The sequence below is a fragment of the Orcinus orca genome, chromosome 1, assembly GCF_937001465.1.
Source record: "Orcinus orca chromosome 1, mOrcOrc1.1, whole genome shotgun sequence".
Taxonomy (NCBI): Eukaryota; Metazoa; Chordata; class Mammalia; order Artiodactyla; family Delphinidae; genus Orcinus; species Orcinus orca.
In genome coordinates this window covers 31,310,275-31,323,707 of record NC_064559.1, presented here as the reverse complement: position 1 = coordinate 31,323,707, position 13,433 = coordinate 31,310,275, and positions in this window count along the sequence as shown.

The window sequence follows — 13,433 nt, the reverse complement described above, 5'->3', positions numbered from 1 at the left end:
AGAGGCCAGAGGAGCTGTTCCCTGCCTCACCTGAGAAAGAAGTTCTTGTGTTGTGTTCAGAAGTCCTGTTTGTCTCCCATCAAACAGCCACACTGTTCTGCAAGGGTCTGTTCCCACCTGGGAAGAACTTGTTGGGTTTGGCCCTGGGGACCGAGCCTTGGAATTGGTCAAGCGACACGTGTGGGGAACGGGGAGCGAGGGGCCGTCCCGCTCCTGAGCTCCCCCCTCCACCCCTAACCCGGACCAGCTCTTTCATTCTCTGGCTTCCTTGCGTCATTCTTAACCCTGCGAATCCCCAACCACGGGTCTCCAGCCCAGCCTGTCCCGTTCCCAGCGCCCTCCCGCTGCCCCCGCCGCTGCATTTGGCATTGACCCTAGGCAAGCTTCCTGTGTTTCTGTCCCCTTCTCCCTAACGTGGGAAATCTTGCCTCACTGCTTGGGGAAAAGCAAGGCCGTCAGGGGTGATCTCACAATTTCCTCACCCCACGTGCAATTTTCCTTCCTATTGATCTTGACTGCTTTGACCTTGGAGGTTGCTTCCTGTTCCAGGCCAACCCACCCGTCCCTTCTCCCTGGGACCGCCATCACCTCCAAGCTCGTCCTGTTGCCCGGTGCCGTCCAGCCTATCAACACACTCAAGTCTCCCGTCCTGAAAGGGCCATCTGTGGGCTCCACGCTCAGCTCTGGCTATGGGGGTCCCTTCCCTGTCCCCACTCAGTCCCTCCCCCAAGCCCTCCACAGGTGGAGGTGCTGGTGAGTGTAACTGCTGGACCCAGAGCGCGTCCTCGGCTCGCGCCCTCCCAGCCCTTAACGCTGCGCCGACACTGGATCCTGCTCCCCAGATATGTGGCTTCCCGGGCCTCCCTGCTCAGACCGCTCAGCTCAATGTACAATTTAACGTGGCAGTTTTCTCCGAGGCTTTTCTCTCGGGTGGTTTCCTGATGTTAATTCTAGAATCTCCGACTCTAGCCCAGACCTGACCCCCAGCTCCAGATCTACCTGGCTCTCAGCTGGACCCTCCCCGCTGGGGCCCACAGAGCCTGTCAAAATCAGCACGTCCAAAAATAAACGCATCCTTGCCTGGAAATCGGCTGCTTTTAGTTCCTTTATCTGCGTCAGTGGTGCCACCAGTCGCCAAGGTGCTCAAGCCGGAAACCAGGGGCTCGTTGGAGACTTGAGTCTCCTGGGCTGCAGGCCCCACTTCCGGTCACTCACGAAGTCCTGGCAGCTGGGGCACCTGTTTCCTCCCCTCTGCCCGACAACCACCGCCCAGTTCATTATTTCTCCTGGGGTTCTCGTGGGGAGCACCGGGGAGCTCGCATTACTCCGATCACGTCACTTCACTCCTTCAAGACCCTCCAGGGCTCCCCGTGGCCTGTGGCCGGAGGGGTTATTTTGTTTGTTTTTGGCCACGCCTCGCGGCTTGTGGGATCTCAGTTCGCCAACCAGGGATTGAACCCGGGCCACGGCAGCGAAAGCCCAGAATCCTAACCACTGGGCCACCAGGGAGCTCCCCTAGGGCCTGAGTGCTTTACTGAGGCCATCGTCCACCAGCCCCTCTGATTGATCATCAACCCCAGACAAATTGGCGGGAGTTACTGGTGGGGACTCTGAGACCCCTGGAGGGGCGTTGACGGCCCCCCAGACACACGCTCACCTGGGTGGAGGGGGTGCCAGCCATAGGTGCCCAGGAGGCTCTGCGTCCCTCCGCTCCCAAGCCCTGCCCTGGGCATGCTGGAGCGGGGGCCGAGCTTGAAGAGGTGACTGAGGGCCGGAAGAGGGATGCCCGGGCCCGGCTTCTCTGTCCATCCCTGGGCACCTGCATTCCGTGCCACGCAACTCCCACGGGCCAGGAGTGCCCGGGGGATGCCCGGGCCTGGAAGCGGGACGGACCTGGCTTCCTGAGCCCGCTCGGCCCTTCCAATCCCTCCTGTCCGAGGCAGTCTCCTTTTCCGTAATGATACTGCGGCCCGGGGCCTGGCCTGTAGTAAGTGCTCGTCAGACGAGGGGCAGGGACCAAAACCCCAGAAGGCTGGTCCTCCATCCAGTAAAGCGGGTGGGGCGTTAAGAGCGTGAGCTCTGGGCCAGCAGCCGGGTGCAGACCCCAGCTCTGCCTCTCACTCCAGGGCCGCAGGCACCTCACGGCGGGTGTAAGGAATACGTCGTTACTGTGTCTAAGACGCTTAGAACAGCCCTGCGGGGTGCTGGGTCTTCTGACTCACATCATCACTGTGACAGCATAACCCCAGCCGCCAGCCAGGGTCTGTAGATGCCGGGGGGACTTCCTGCGCTGTGACATCAGAAACCCTGAGCCCTCAGGCAGATCCCCGAACTTCCCGGGGGGCGATGAGTCCCGTGGCCCCCTGGCCCCGGGTGTGGGTCAAGCAGCCGGAGGCCGGCTGACCCGAGGCCCCTGGCCTCTTCGGCCTCCTGCATCAGGGCGGACACGCAGGGTAAGGCTCCACCGGGCGTCCGGAGCCTGGCCCTGCCCTGGCCCTGCTGTCCGTCGCCGTGCGACCGGGCGCAGACAATCTGTCCGAGCGTCAGCTTCTCCAGATGGAGAGGGAAGACCTGAAGCCAGCCCGTGTTTCCCCAGGGGCGGCCCACGTGTGCAAGGCGACTTCGGGTGGTGCCCAGAAGAGCGCTTTTTCTTCTAGTAGTCATGTGATTATCTTACTGTGCATCGGATCAAAATGTAACCAGCACGTGAACTGCATGATTTTGTGAATGTTCATGTGAAGGGCAAGTGAAAGGAGGGAAGTGGGTACACGTAAGGAAAACTATCAGGAAGACACCGAGTACAAGGGGTCCTCAGACATGGCAGAAACGGCAGAATTGGGGGAGAAATTTTGGAAGGAGCCGCGTGCCAATGGTGCTGGTTTGGTGAGGCCAGCTGGTTTCTGGGCCACCATCAGCTCTGACACCTGTGGACAACTTAAGACTCCAGTGCCCCCGTTGGCCTAACAGGGTGACAGAGTACTGAGAGGGGGTTTTGACAAGGCTCTGCTGGCCCGATGGTACAGGGTGGCTCAGACCAGCCTCCAAACAGACCCCGGGCTGGAAACCCTGGACTTTACCAGAAAGGATTCATGGTGTAGCAGCCAAGCATGGCGACACTGGCCAGGCTGCCTGAGTCCAGGCCCAGCGCTGAGCCTTCCAGCTGTGTGGCCTTGGGCACGTTAATCTGTCTTTGTTTCCTCAGCTGAAAAGCGGGAATAGTAACTCACCTCACGGGGTGATGTGTAAGTGTCTGCTGGGTGTGGTTTGTGTCTGCGTGGCAGGGGCGTCTCCCCACTGCTGCTCAAGGGGTGCTGGGGGCCCCTCAGCCCACTCCCCACTCTCCTTCTGCCCGCGAGGAAGCCGCATGGGACTCAACATGCGACAGGGTGACAAGCCAGGGGCCAGGACACAGGTGCCCCCTTCCTGCTGACTCCCCCAGGTCAGCGGGCTTTGCCAGACAGAGCTGGGCCGTCGCTCCACAGGCCACACCAGCCGGCTGTGTGTCCTGGGCCAGCCCTGCCCGCTCGGGGTGCCAGCTTCGTCCGCTGACCACCGAGGAGGGTGGCCTGGGTGAGCTCCAAGGGCCCCTCTGGCTCAGCTGCCAGGTAGTCCTGGAGCCACGTCCCCGCAGAGGCTGGCGTCCTAGCTCCCGGTTCAGCCCCAGGGGTGCGCAGTGATCACCCAACACCCAAAATGGTATCATCAAAGCCAGTCTGGAGACGGGGCAGTCTTCCCCCAACCGTTGGGATTTCCTCACCGCGGACCCCGTGCACTGCCCGAGCGCCGACTCAAGCCCTCCTGCTGCACAGACGCCTGTCTTAGAGGCTCTGGAGCTTCCTGCCCCCGGGCCGGGTGTGCCAGCCCTCCCTTGGCCCTGGGCTGGGCAGCCCTGGAGGACAGCATCTCCACCGGCCCTGGGCTCCGGCAGGAGCTTTGTACGTCTTGCTGGGGGGCTCAGGAGCCAATCAGCGGAGGCTAGCGTGGCCCTCTCTCCTCCTCGGAGCTGATCCCAGATCACAGGTGCCCCCACCCCGCCCTTCCCCCTCCCCTTCTGGGTGTGTCACCGTTTGAAGCTTAATCAGGTAACGTGTACCTGGTTCCTGTGCCGGGACGGGAAGCCAGCCAGAGGCGCCGAGGACGCCGCGGGTGACGGCGGGACCCTGGCTAGTCCTCCGGGAGGCCCCGGTCACCGGCCCGGAGTGGAGCCACGCTGCGCGAGGAGCGGCCCCAGAGGTAACGGGCATCGTGAAGCCTCCGCCGGCCTGGAGCACAGCTAGGCTGGGCTCGGTCACCTGCCCTGGGAGAGAAAGCAGCCGGCCACCTGCTGGTGGGGGCCGGCACCCACCTCCGCGGGGAGCAGGGGAGGTTAGCCGAGCTGCCCAGGGCATCGCCACCAGTGGGGCGTCTTTCTGGGTTGGGCTGGATGCCTGCCGCCTGCCAGTATCCAGAGACTAAAAGTGTGGATTTTCTGGTTGGGGATCAGCTCAGGGGGGCGTCCTGGAGAGGAACTGAATGTGAGGGGTGAGGGCAGGGGAGAGCCTGTCCCGTGTCTGGCGTGGGAGCGGGCCTGGGTGTGCAGGGCAGCGGTTCGGGGCACTGCCTCTGGAGCAGGCCGCCAGGGTCAGATCCCAGCCCCGTCCCTTAGCAGCTGTGTGACCACAGGCCGCCGGCTTGGCTGGTCTCCCCCACCACCTGTTACATGGTACCTGCCTCGTCACACCATTGTGAGGGTCGCATAGGCCAAGAGGTCACGCTAGTGCCCAGCACAGGGCGAGGGCTGGGGAAATATTTTTGTTGTTTTTTTATCCTGCCATTTATGGAAACATGAGCTCACTTAAACTCTCCAAGCCTTGGTTTCCCCATCTGCAAAATGGGGGATGAAAAGTCATCTCGAGGGGATTGAATAGCTGCGAGCACCTGGCAGGTGCCCAGGGAAGGGTGCCCTGCCTCCTTGTCAGGTCAGCCGAGGTCTGTTCCTGTTAAGACTCCATGTTTCCCCCATTTAGGGCCTGTGCTTTTTACCCCACTCCCAAAGGAAGCATCTAGATAGAAAAGTTACACATTTTCAGGCCCACAACCTCTGCAGAGATGCTCCACGCAGACCTTAGATACCAGATGTGGCCCGTGAGAGCACCTGCCTCACAGTGACACTCTCCGATCAGCCCGGGATACTCGCAGGTGACCACACGCGTGGGCACCCCCTTGGTGCCGGGAGCAGGGCCCACCCTGCCTCAGGCTGGGATGCAGGAGGCACGGGCCTGCCCTTCTTCTGAGGGAGCACAAGGCACACAGGTGGTGGTGGTGGAACAGCAGGTCGGGGGCCCCTGGGAGAACATCCCCAAATGCACAGGCCTGAGCATTCGGGGGAGAAAGAGAAAGAAAGAACAGGAGAGGCCGGGGAGTACTGTGGACAAGAAGAGACCCAGACTGTTCTGGAAGGAGGCGCAGGACGTGGATGGGCATTGGGAAGCGGGGCTGGCGCCCCAGGCGGGGAGCAGCCCCAGGCGGGGAGGGGAGGCGCCAGAGGAAAGGCGGGTGGTTCTGAGGACTGGGCTGGGGGCGCAGAGAGCTGAGGCCCCTCAGCGCCCAGCGAGGGCGTGCAGGTCCAGGGAGCGATGGACTGTCCCTGGGAGCCACGTGGTCAGAGCCATGCTTCGGGAGATGAGCGTGGCGATGTGCACGTCCAGAGCGGCTGTGAGGTCGGGGCCGCCGCCGGGAGCCAGGCAGGTGCTGGCGAGGATGCTTTCCGGTGGGCTCTCCCCCAGGACCGTGCTGATCGTCCCCCGCCCCGCTGAGGACAGATGGGCTTGCTCAAGGTCCCGGCTGGGAAGTGGACCCAGAGCCCCGGTCGTAAGCCACATTTTCCATAAGATGCAGAGAGCTCCGATTCTCTCTAAAACGTGGGAACTGCACGAATGAGACAGCCGGGAGGGTCCTGGGCATCCCGCACGCACAGGAGAGGGACCTGGGGGTCCACCTGGCGCCTGCCCCGGCCCTGCCAGCCACTTCCTCCAGCCACATGGGGCTGAAGACCCCTTCCTTGTAGGGCGCGCTGACGACCCAACGAGACCTGTGTGTGAGCAGTGAGAGTTAGCTTCCCCCCTCCTGCAGACCGAGGTGTCACTGCGTTCCGGGAGCCCCGGAGCCAGGGTCACTTCCCACCTATAAACGCCCCAAATCGATGGTCGGGAGGGGCCTCGGGAAACCTCAAACATTTATTCTGTGGCCCCAGGGTTTTTTCCCCCCGCGAGTCACCTAGAAGGGAGGCTCCCTTTTGTGGCGAAGGGAGCCCCTTTCCTCCATCCCTGAGTCAGCGATGACTGGGGCCCCAAGCACGGTTCTCTGTCTGTTGTCGGTGCTACAGCTGGCAGCAGGCCCGGGGGTGGTGGGGAGATGGCCACGCTGATGGCCCAGCGGGGTCGCCAGGGGGCGGAGGCTTCCGCACTGCCCCCTCGGCCCGTGAACCCTGCCCCAGGGGACCGGTCATCACCAAGGGAGCCTCAGGCACAGCCCCATTTCCCGTCAGAGCCTCTGTCCTCCGCAGAATCACCTGGTATAGGCTGCTGGTGCCTTCTCAGCGCCCATGGAATGATTTCCCTTCCTCTTTTTTTCCCTTGAAGTTAGCACTGACTAATCCCAAGGGCTCAGAACTGCCCTGGAGGGCGTGCGTGTGCAGGCAGTGACCGGAGGGGCCTCACCGGAGGTGCACTCGACAGCAGTGTGCATCCTTCTGGCCAGGAGGTGGGCTGGATGCTGGGCTCCCGTGGACACTTTGGTGAGGGTCCCGCCTTTGCCTTCCCTTCCCCAGCCCCCGTCCTGCGCCCCCAGCGCCACTCCCACGAGGCTTTGGACCCCTTTGAGCTCTTCCTACACACACCCTCTCTGAAGTCCAGTGAGAGGCCGTTTTTCTGGGTAAGGCTTGTCCACCGAGTCACATTAGCACTTATTGGTGGCTTTGGGCCAAGAGTTCAGATGTCCTGGCACCTAAGTTGTAGCCCCTTCCTCCCCCTTGAGGTGTAACTGACATCAGGGGGCAAGGGTGGGGGGGTGAGGCTGTAGGAACGCCGTCTGGAGCAGACTTTCTTCCGAGTCTCAGGTTTATTCATTCTCTTGGGCTGTTAAGAAAGACTCGTTCCTGGACAGGACGAGGATGCCTGGCCAGTCCCAAGGTGTACACCAATTTGCCTCGAATGCCAAGTTCAAAATTCATCCGCTGTGTGACCCTGGGAAAGTTCCTTTACCTCTCTGTGCCTCAGCTTTCCTATCTGTAAAACAAGGGTGATGGTGGTCCCTACCTTGTAGTGAGGACTCAGTGACTGTGCATGCGTGTGTGAGCGTGTGCACGCACAGGTGTCACTGAGACGAGTGCCTGACACGGAGACTATCACGCTGCTGTCTTCACGTTCTCCTCACCTCCTTTGGCCCCTACCTCTCACTTACTCAGGAGCCCCAGTGCCTGGGTATGAATCCCAGCTCTGCCCTGTACCAGCTGTGTGACCTTGGGCACGTTGCTTAACCTCTCTGTGCCCCCATCTCCTCGTCTGGAACATGGGGACAATGACCTCCCAGGGCTGTAGTGAGTGCACTCAGAGCGGAAGTGTGAGGTGCAGTCCTGCCTTGCCCACCCACCTGGGCACAGCAGTCTGAGTGGTCCTCTGCTGAACTCCGCCCTCCATGGGGTTCGGAAGGGGCTCAGGAGAGGTTTGGCGGGTGAATCCGCAGGTAGGCGGTAGGACGCACAGTGAATACATTCACCTTATTTAGAGAATTGTGTTACCCTAGTCCTTCAAAGACTTGAGAAAAGGGTCAGGCCCTCATGTACAGAATTTTCCCTCCGGACGTCTACTAGGACAGACGTGGCTCTGGGAGCTGCTGGACGCGGGCGTTGGTGCTGTGTCCAGTTGCAGTGTGGGGGGTGGCATCTGCGGACTCAGGCCTGTCAGAGCCACATCCCGGGATCTTAGAGCTTCAGGGGCTCTTTCCAGGGCCGCCCCAGCCGTGCTGGCAATGCCGGCTACCAGTGATTCAGTTCCTATTAGGTGCCAGGTGACCCACGTAGGTTCCTCTTATCTTTACAATAACCTCTGAAGTGTCACTGCCCCCATTCTGCAGGTGAGGAAACTGAGGTCTGTAGAATTAGCGCCTCTGCCAGTGAAAGCAGAGCCGGGATCCAGTCTAGGAGAGTCTGGCCTAAAGCGTGCTTTCTGCTTGTGGGGCTGCCTCTCACGCGGGGCTCCTGGGCCCGTGAGGTGCTCCGGGGAGCCCGATATTCTTCCTGGGGACTCGGGGCAGCTACCTCCCCAAACACCTTCCTGTGACTCCCCAGCGTTGTAAATGCCGGGTACATTCAAGGGAATTAGGAAGAGGACGAGCCCCTCCTCCAACTCTGGCCCCCAAGAAATCCTATAAAGATCAGGACTCCTGCCAAAAAGTTGGGCACACCTACCTGGCTAAGAAGGTCCTCGTGGATCACCTTGAACAGACCCTGGTGAGCTGCACCCCGGCTGTGTGACCCTGAGCAGCTGTCCCAGCCTCTCTGAGCCAGTTCCTCTTCTGTAAACAGGCTGAGGGTCACAGGAGACAGGAGAGCAGGGCACCCAGCAAGGCCAGGCATCGAAAGCCACCTAATCCATGGCAGCCTTCCTTCCCCACGCCTTTCCCCTCCTTCCAGAGTCCCAGCCGAGCGTCCCCGTGTTTGGGCACCTGGTTCCATCACCGCCTCAGAGCTCTGCACGGCTCCTCTCGGGAAGTGGCTGCAGGCAGTGGCCTGGGGCAAACCCCGTGGCAGGGAACACAGCGTGGAGGGCATGAGGGGGGCTAGGCGGGCTCTGGGCTGAGGTCCGTGCGTGAATAGCGCTGCCTCGTTCATCACGGGACCAGAGGGGCACAGAGGCCGAGAGCAGCCGGCCAAGTCCTTCCACTGCCCAGAAGAGGAGGCGTTGGTTTCTAGCCCTCAAGGGCCCTCTGTGGGGTCCTGGTCGCCGGGCCTGGCTGCCCTTCTCCTTGGTCAGATCCAGCGTGGTACCGAGGAGATTCTGAAATGATCGTTTGGTTGGGTGTGTTGGATATATAAGGAGGGAGTGGTGAGGTTATCCTCCTAGAAGTAATTACAGGCTATAAGATAGACTCCTAAGGGAGATGGTGACATTTCTTATTTTAAAAAGAAAAAACATGTGCTTATCCTGGAGATTTTAAGGTAGAATTCCCTGAAATGTATTCTACTTGATGTTAGGAGGCCTGAGGAAAAGAAAACAACAAACCGTTCTGAGGTCCACTGGGGATTTCTGGGTTAAACGCAAGCAGCTTTCGTTACTGCAGGGCTTTCTCTGGGATGCGCCCTGGGGATCTCCAGGGATTGAATAAAGGGGCTGCATTTCTCAACGTATTCGTGGAGCCCTTTGGGGAAAGGTTTCAGCGGCTACCTTGCCTGGAGGCAGGGGATGCGTGAAGCCCATGCGTGCTGTCATTCCGAGTCCTTGGTTTCCTTACAAATTCTCCCAGTTTGGGATGGCAGGGGTAGGAGAGGCTCTGGAAGATGTCTTCATGAAGGTGCCGATAAGCTCCACCACACACAATCCGCTGTAGGAACCCCTGAGTGGAAGGAGAGGCAGAGGACAGTGAACTCACCTCTCCCAAAGCCACTTCCCGAGCCCTGTTCTGAGTTTGAAGTGACATTTTCAGCCAATTTCTGGCCTCAGTCCCCCACCTCTGGCTCCGGTCCCGGTGAAGACAGTGAGAAAACCTGGAAAGGGAGAATTATGTTACCTGCTCTCTAGATGGTCCAGCCCACTCAGAGGTCACAGCCCCCTTTGCTCCATCAAGATGGTTCAGCCCTCCCCAGGGATACCCAGTGTCAATCAACAAACATTTATGCAACGGGGACTGTGTGTTTCAAAGATGAAGCCCGAGACAGGAGTTCTTGCACTTGGAGTTTACAACTTGGGGCGGGAGATGGGGTCAGGAAGGGCTCCGGGGAGAGTGTTCTCTGTCTGCCCGCTGGCCACAAAGAGTGTAGGGCTGGGGAAAGGGGGAGGTGGGGTCGGGTGACGCCGGACTCCTAGGACAGGGACGGCCTGGGGTGGGCAGGTCGTGCTCATGAAGCCGTCAACAGGAAGTTGTAATGATGCGCCATGGGCGGTGGTAGGGAGAGCCTCTGGCAGGATGTGACCACAAGTAGCTAATAGCTGTTGGGGGGCAAATGCCACCTGATGCAGAATTAGGAGCAGCAAGGACTGGGGAAGGAGGCCCAGGAGACCCCACTTGGGGCTTCCTGACTCTCTCTGCTGCAAGTTGGACTGGGTGTCACCACGTTCCTTGTACAATATATGACCGTGCCGGACATGACTGTGAACACGTCCTGGTCATAAAAGGGCAGCGGGGACAGTTCCATCGGGCAGTGAGCTTCGTGGACGATCAGGCTCCTCCCACCGAGCACATCTGCCCCCAGGCCCGGGAAAGTACACCTGAGGCGCAGAGGGCGAGAGCCCCCGCCCTGGAGGAACTAGGGTCCTAGAAAGGTGGAGAGTATTGCTTCAACCCCTCCCTCCAGGACAGTAGTCTCCTCCGCGCTCACGTGGGCGGGGCCAGCCCCCCACGCGCTATTTCAGAAGCAGGCTTTTAGCTAGTAAGTTGCTTCATACTGTTACAAATAAATTGCAGAAAACAAAATATGTTTAATGATGCGTCTTTTATGTATTTGTATATAGTGAATGTTTAAGTGACGTGAACTGATCCACCCACTCAGGGAGGAAAGTAGTCGATGTTAACGGGAGACCCCATGGCTCTTCTTGGGAGTCCTCCAGTACCCCGAATTTTCCAAAAGACCTGGGGACTCAGTCCCCGGGGCGGGTAGTTATGACGGAGTTGGGACCTGGAATTTCAGCAACCTGCTACTGTCATTTCTCCTCACGGCCACACGGTGCCGCTGTCGACAACTGGTTCGGCCCAGTCTGGGCGCTGAGCCCATGGGCTGGTTCTCCGTTGCTGGTCAGATCCTGTCCAGGTACTGCAGGTTAAGGAAGATCCCAGTATTCGTGTTTTTAAGCTCAGGCGAGGGGGTTCCTCACCACGTTCCCAGGGGTACGGCTCCCGGTACTTGACTCTGGTTAAACTCTGTCCTCCCCTCCCAACGACAGAAGTCAGTGGCCATCCTCCTAAGAGCATCTGCAAGGGGCCATTACCTTCCCAAGGACCACCCAGGTGACCTGTGGTACCACTCTTACCAGGGCAGGAGCTCAAACAGCGTGATCATCAGAATCTGCAGTGGAACATCCCCTTCAACAGGAGTCATAGTTTAGTAAGGTACTCGTGTTAGGTCAGCACAAGCCCCTCTGAACTTCTGGTTCAAACGTGAAGCTCTAGGAGAAATAGTGAGAGAATCGGGGGGAGGGGGAGAAGGGTAGGGCTGACTAGCATTTACTAGTTCATGAGATCACTAACTGTGGAACCTTGGGCAAGTAACTTAACCTTTACAATCCTCCGTTTTCTCACCTGTACAACCGGATGAAATTAGCACCTACCTCACAAGAATTACGTAGGAATTAAGTGCGATGTTTCACGTAAAGCACTTGGCACGAAGTCTTGCACAGCAAGAGTAATAAACGATCGCTATTATTATCATTATTATTTTATTATTACTATTATTATTATTTCACCATGGGTTTTGTCCACCGCTCCATCCCAGAGCCGAGGGCAGTCCCACGCACAGATGCTCTCGGGAAGTACGTGCTCTCAGGCCGCTTGAGGATAGCCTGCTATACCCGGTGTCCTTCCGCTCCTCGCCAGGGTAGAGCATTCCGCGGAGGAAAATGCAGATCACACTTCGCCTGCAGCTGTGCCCTCACCTGAGCTCGCTGCCAGGTTATCGGTCCTTTTCTAACAGTAAAAAGAGAACTAGTTCAAGAAATACATGGTCAAGCTGCGAGGTTTCTTGCTTGAGTGACTTTTCTGAAGAGTCATAAAAAATGTAAATAGCATGTGAGGAAAATGAACAGGTATTGAATTGACACAAATAGATATTAAGTCGTATTTATTAAAATTGTCATTAGATGTAAATGAGCTTCTGACCTCAATCAAATTATATTTAAATAATTAAGTCAAATATGAATAGACAGGGATCATGCAGGAGAGTCTAGATCCTATATATATATATATTTTTTTTTTTTTAATTTTTTATTTTTTCGGTGCACGGGCCTCTCACTGTTGTGGCCTCTCCCGTTGCGGAGCACAGGCTCCGGACGCGCAGGCTCAGCGGCCATGGCTCACGGGCCCAGCCGCTCCGCGGCATGTGGGATCTTCCCGGACCGGGGCACAAACCCGCGTTCCCTGCATCGGCAGGCGGACTCCCAACCACTGCGCCACCAGGGAAGCCCTGGATCCCATAGTTTTATAAAACAAAAGCACTGATAGCAAATAATTTTGGTTACGTGCCCAGCACTGGGCGAGGGACTGAGGGGCACCACCTAAGAATGGGAGAAAGCCCTGCCTTCCGGCGGTTTACTGTCTGGTTGAAGACTCAGAATGCACAGCCTGGAGAGTCTGTGTCGGGGGCTGGAGAACTCAGGCAATCAGCCTGGGGCAGGGCCGGGGGCAGCAGAGAGGCCCCCATGACCCGAGGGTGAGGCCAGGAATGAGCAGAGCGTCCGGAGCCGAGGGGTGTTTGGAAGAGATTTTCTAGAACCGTCCCTTGAAGGACACTTCCCTTCCAAGGGGAGCCCTGGGAGGCTGCGGAGCGGGGGAGGGGCGTGTGACTTTGCACTGCAGCCTCACACAGTCTCTCGAGGGCAGTGCTTTGAACGCTGTTGGATCTTCCCGGTTTCCGTTCAGGAGGGCGGAGCTAGCTGGGAACAGACTGGGACCCGGATACAGGACAAAGGCGAGAAGGTGCAGGGGACTCCCGGGAGCCCGAGTGTGGCAGCGACCTTCCTCTGTCAGGGACAGAGCTGGCCCTTCTGTCAGGTCGAAGCCTTGGCCCGGCATCTGAGGCCCCGCTGCCCCATCACTGCTACGTGGGCTGCAGCACCCGCGCTCACTTGCTCATTCAGGGAACCCTGAGATCTCCCGTGGAGGGCAGTGTGACAAGTGCAGGATGGCATCGACAGGACACTGGACACACGGGGAGGGGGCAGGTCAGAGAGAATGCCTAGAGGACATGACGACGAAGTGGAATCTGATAACCGCGGGTGAGAGGAGTTGGTGACTTAAATGCAAACCAGGCCAATTATTTCTGAAGTAACAGCATCCTGGAGTCTGGGAAAGGGGCTGCGTGTGACTTAGGCCCACCCCCTACCAGCCCAGCTTCCTGTCTCACCCTCCCTCTCAGTTATGCAACAAGCATTGCCCACACGGAGCTGAAATCACAGGCACTTGTGTTGAGTGGCAGAAAGGACAAACCCAGGAGGGCTGAGGGGGCACATCCCAGCTCCCCCCCCCCG